Source organism: Nannobrachium achirus (genome assembly GCF_963921795.1).
Source record: "Nannobrachium achirus genome assembly, chromosome: 2".
Taxonomy (NCBI): domain Eukaryota; kingdom Metazoa; phylum Chordata; class Actinopteri; order Myctophiformes; family Myctophidae; genus Nannobrachium; species Nannobrachium achirus.
In genome coordinates this window covers 59,858,976-59,865,341 of record NC_137811.1, presented here as the reverse complement: position 1 = coordinate 59,865,341, position 6,366 = coordinate 59,858,976, and positions in this window count along the sequence as shown.

Sequence of the window (6,366 nt, the reverse complement as noted above, 5' to 3'; positions counted from 1 at the left end):
CTTGGGAGATGAATGAACACTGGGACTTTTTTGTGTGCTTTCCCTGAGAGGCGTGATGTGATCCGGGCTCCCTCCTGCGCTGTGCTTCGCTCAGAGCTGAAATCTGTTAATGATCTCTCTATGCCTTCACTGCTAAGTGAGAGCAGGCTGCTCACAGGGGCCTGGGGCAGCGCTGCACTGCATGCCGTCACGCACCCCAGCCGGGCCTGCTTAACTGCGGTTTGGAGCACACAGCCATGGGGCCTGTGGTATGCACATGCACTCCAAGGAGGGAGGGGGGCTGGGGGGCCGACCAGGAATATAGGGAATCAGGGCCGGGTACTCTCTCTCTTTCTATCTGTCTCCCTCTGTCCCTCTCTCTCACTGCCCCCCCCCCCTCTTCCTCTCTCTCCCCCTTTCTTCCTCCCTCCATCTTCCTCTCTTTCGCCCCCATAACATACAGTGTGCGTGTGTGTGTGTGTGTGTGTGTGTGTGTATATATATATATATATATATACACACACTGTATGTATGTATGTATGTATGTATGTATGTATGTATATATATATATATATATATATATATATATATATATATATATATATATATATATATATATACTGTGTGTGTGTATGTATGTGTGTGTGTATGTGTGTGTGTATGTATGTGTGTGTGTATATATATATATATATATATATATATATACACACACATATATATATATACACACACACACACACACACACACACACACACACACACACACACACACACACACACACACACACATATATACATATGTGTATGTGTGTGTCAGTCAGGGGCCCTCCATCATTAAACCGGAGTGCCTTTTAATGAAAGCAGTCGCTCACTTTGATTGCCTTTATGGCTGTAGAACATCTGGTGTGGCAACATGTGTGCCTTATGTGGCAGTTGCACCATATGCAACACTTGAAAGGCAAAGAGTGCAAATGCCATCTGAATTGTAGGTGTGCTGTTGGTTTCTAAAGATGAGTTTTTAATTACATATAATTATGCATTTTATTAGAAGGCACGTGGAGCTAGGAGGAGACAGGATGAATCAATAAAAAAGTTTTCATGAACTTTTGATGGTGTTCCGGCAGAAAATGCTCTTCATTTTGTGATATTGTATTATGTAATAATATTTTTTTTCATTTTTGACATGGCGTAGGCCTACTGTCGAGCGTTTGGACTGTTCTGTGCTGCTGGCTCCTCTGCTTTGCCTTTGGAACTCACTGTTGACTGTTGACTGACACACAGGTTTATCAGACGGTGTTGAGGCAATAACAATCGTGGATTGAGACGAGTAACCGTAGACCTCGTAGTCATTGCGGTGGGTCTGTGTTGCTTTTGTGTGACTGACTGACTGACATGACATCTCTGTGGAGGAGGAGACTTATTTATCGGGCCTGTTCTCTGCTGGCTCCTCTGCATTGCGTTTGGAACCGCTCACTGTCTGTTGACTGTCAAAGTGTTATCAGACAGCGTTGAGGCAGCAACAACCATGCAGTGGTTCTCATCAGCACCTGACATGCTGGATGGACTGTGGGAAAATGTGGAGGGAAACTGGTCACATCACTGGCCTGTAGTAGGGCTGCAACAAACTAATCCATTTTATTATTTCATAATAATACTTAATCAGATCCACATCGCAATGCATTATAAGCTTGTAGATCAGATGTTTTTTGTTTTTGTTTTACATATAACACCGTTGTAGGATCTAGGATGTAGTGGTTAATAAGACAAATTGATTTAATATCTCTCATGCTATAGAAGCATGTTCAGGATATTTTACTGCATGATACTGATACTGACATGATACTGACTATGATATTGACCATGATACTGACCAGGGACGGATTAATCCCCGTGAGGGCCCTTGGCCGATCATTTTTTAGGCCCCACCGGCACAATGGTTAATCCAGCCTGAGACCACTTTACTACCTGTCAGAAACTCAGGGCACAGCTCTTAGTGTTTTGAAGTGGGTTTTATTGGCTATTATTCTAGCCTTGAAAAAATAAGTAAATGTTACATAAGAGACACGTTAAGGGAGGCTGAGAGGTGGTATAGTGGTCTAATGATTAGTTCTTCATCTCAGAGGTGCCATGTTCAAACCCCAGTCTTCCCATAGTTCAATGATGCACTACTTTGGAATGTATATGCAAACATATATATGGGTGACTCAAAATGTATTTATCAATGCATTGGACGCTCACTCATTTTGAGATATGGTAGTTCTGTTGGAAAAGCTCTTGACTCATCATTAGAAGGTCATGGGATCAAATCCCAGCACCATAACTCTGTATTTGAGCAATAGACACTGATGGCTTGATTTTTCTCTCCTTTAAAAGACCATTGTCATTGACAATGCATTGGGCGCTTAAAGTTAAATATTTCAAAAACTACAAATTATTTCATATTAAAAATCTCAAGCATGCTTGTCCACAGTAAGGCGGAATTTTTGAATTGCTAATTAAGTTGCTCGATTAAAGTATGAAAGAACAGCGAGGTGCCAAAGTTATCAGATGTGGGTTTTAAAAGTTAATTATCTCCAAAACTACAAAACATTTCAAAGTAAAATCACTTATTAAAATTGAACCTTACTGTGGACATGCATGCTTGAGACCTTTTTTACTTTGAAATAATTCGTAGTTTTTTAAATATTTAACTTTAAGCGCCCAATGCATTGTCAATGGAAAAAGTACACACTTTGGCAGGCTACTAGAGCTACAAACGTATACCTAGAAACACCGTTCAGACTTTATAATGTTCAGCTTACTGTGGAAATGTTTGCCTGAAAATGAATATTTGAAATGTTTCATGGTTTTAGAGATATAGTATTTACAAAATTCGGAAAATTAACATGGGGCTCAATGGCAGATTTGTGCGCCTCAAAAAAACACGTTCACCTAGAAACTCCATTCATACTTTTTATAATTCACCTAAATCTGGACACACATGCTTGAACGCTTTACTTTGAAATGTTTTGTAGTTTTGTAGATATTCATAAAACTTAAATCTGAAAACCTTGGCACCTTCCTACATACTTTAACCGAGCAACTTGATTCACAATTCAAAAATTCCACCTTACAGTGGACATGCATGCTTGAGATTTTTACGTTGAAATAATTTGTAGTTTTTGAAATATTTAACTTTAAGCGCCCAATGCATTGTCAATGACAATGGACATTTAAAGGAGAGAAAAATCATACGATCTGTTCAGATGCAGAGGTGCCAGTGTTCGGATTTGATCCTGTGACCTTTTGGTAATGAGTCAAGAGCTTTTCCAACTGAGCCACCCAAACACACATACTATGGATGCCCAGTGCATTTTGAAATACATTTTGAGTTACTTATGCATATCTTTACAAAGAACATTCCAAAGTAGCCTACTCATCATCAAACTACAGCTATACTGGGGTTTGAATATGGAGCCTCTGCTGAAAGTCAATCATTAGACCACTCAGGGACGGATTAACCCCCGCGAGGGCTCCTCCACCCTCCACCATAACCCCCCCTCCCGACGCGCACCACCCAGCTCGGATTTTAAGCCATGATGATCATCTGTGGGCCAAGAAAGCACCTGTAGACAACAGAGGAGGGGCCCACACATTTGATTTTTAATTAACGTATACATTTAATAGTAAATTGTCAATGACCACGCAGCCCAGTTCCCCCAAGGGCCCCTGAGAGCCAAGGGCCCCTGGCAACGGCCCCACCGGCACAACGGTTAATCCAGCCCTGATACTGACTACGATACTGACATGATACTGACCATGATACTGACCATGATACTGACATGATACTGACCATGATACTGACATGATACTGGCCATGATACTGACCATGATACTGACATGATACTGACCATGATACTGACATGATACTGGCCATGATACTGACCATGATACTGACCATGATACTGATACTGACCCCCAGAGAGAGAGAGAGAGAGAGAGAGAGAGAGAGAGAGAGAGAGAGAGAGAGAGAGAGAGAGAGAGAGAGAGAGAGAGAGAGAGAGAGAGAGAGAGTGCACACGCATGTGTGTGTGTGTGTGTGTGTGGGGGGGGGGGGGGGGGGGGGGGTGTACTGTGTGTGATTAGCTGTTCACAGACAGACAGAGGGCCATCTAGCCTGCCGGAGACAAAAAGAATATGCTTCTCGATTATTAGATTAATTGAAAAATAATTGATAGAATAATAACAGCCCTAGAACTGTCCTGCCTCTGCCTGCCTGCCTGCCCACTGACTGGCTTAAAAGCTCCAAAGCTCTGGGCTACTTTGAAAGTGCTGTGTGGTTGCTCCACATCCACTCTGTGCTGGTGTGTTGTGGAGCTCTCTCTCTCTCTCTCTCCTATAGTAGCTGCTCTCTGCAGCTCCTCAGGACTGTGAAATGACCTTATAGATGTTGTCCATTGTTGCCCATAGCTGGGGGCAACAATCTTATGTGCTACAGAGGAACTGGAGGTGTTTCACTTTGTTGGATTAATATTCAAAGTGGTGGACTTAAACCAGCAACCTAAGACATAAGACATACTCTGTACCCCCACTAAATATAAAATCTTTTTAGCACCATTTTCACTTCAGCTGTGAATCATACCGTGTACTAAATGTATCATAATGTCTCATGTCCTAAGCATTCATTTGCTGTCTGATCTGAATGGGGCAGTTACCATGAAGTATTGATTCATCAAAATGTGCACATCTTTACAAATTGAGTCACCACATTCGCCCCTGCATGTGTCTGTCTGCAACTAACTATCTCACAAACTATTAGCACTGCCAGCAGGCCAAGGAACCCCCAATCTTCATATTTTTCACATGCATCAAGGCAACCATCCTATTTTTGTTAATAACCTCGGACTGATACAAGTCTGCAAGTGGAAATAGCAAATTGTGTGCGGATCTACAATCCTTTCTAAAATGGGAAACTATTACATTCTGAATCCCAGTGCTCTGTGTTTTGCAATTTCAGGCATGTTTGACAACACGCCACACAGTATTTCTGTGTTCACTGTCAAAAGAATTGTCTCCCCTACAGCCCGTCACTCTGGTTGCACCATAATGATGTAATGACAGTCCTTTATTATACCCCCCCATTGTCCCATGCCTTTTTATACACGACCCCGAAACCTTGTCAACACATGCCCCCAGACAGATGGCCAGGGGCGTCACACCAAATTCTGGGCCCCGGGTACAAGGATTCACTGCGGGCCCCCCATGAATGTTAGCTATTGAAAAATAGCAGATATACAAGCTCACAGCGCGGCACCGAGTGCCGCGCTGCGAGCTTGTAGATCTGCTATTTTTTGAAAAATCGTGAAAATGTGTGCCAAGAAACCTATGTTTCCATGTCAGTGATGCTCAATCTTTTTCATGTGAAGGACCCCCCCCCATCTCAAAATATTTAGTTCCAGGGACCCCCCAGAAGCAACATTTTAGTTACAAATGTTCACTTAAAAAATACATAATATATTCAAAGATTTGCGCACATTTTCACGACTTTTCAAAAATAGCAGATCTACAAGCTCGCAGCGCGGCACTCGGTGCCGCGCTGTGAGCTTGTATATCTGCTATTTTTCAATAGCTAAAGTTACTAGGGCCCCTCCACCTTGGGCCCTAGTAACTCAGTCCCACTTTCCTACCCCTTGTGACGCCCCAGACAGATGGCTCCTAACCTTACACTTTGTTTTCTGGTTTGCCGGCCACTATACGCACTCTGCCATGGCAAATATACAGTGGTGAAAATAAATGTGACCATGGCCTTAGGGCACGGTCTCACCACACCTTTATGCTACCTATGTGGGCGGATTCTGCCAATGCATTTCAATGCAATTTCTTTTCTTAAATAGCAGATGAGATCTACAAACTCACAACGTAGCTTGTACATGGGCTATTTTCTAATGGCTGAAATGTATACAGACACATCTATAAAACAAAATTGAATATTAAACCATATTATACTATAAGACTTCAAGCAACTCTGACTTCAGAAAGTCGACATTTCTCTATTATAAATCCTTGTTTAATATTGCAAATATTTTGAAATATGGACTTTTGATATTCATGAGCTGTGTGCCATAAACATTCTAAATGTTAACAAAAAAGGTTTGGAATAATTTACTGAATGTGCAATGTATCTAGAATATATGAAAGTTTCAAAAGATATGAACGTGTCAAGAAAATTTACATTTACAAATCTTTTTAGATGGATCTGTATAGGGCTGAAGTGGTTAATGTACGTTTTATAATTACAAAGTACCTGTAACTAAAGTTTTAAAATAATTGTAGTGGAGTAAAAGTACAATATTTGCCTCTGGAATGTAGTGGAGTAGAATTAAAAGTACAGAAAATCTTAAATACACC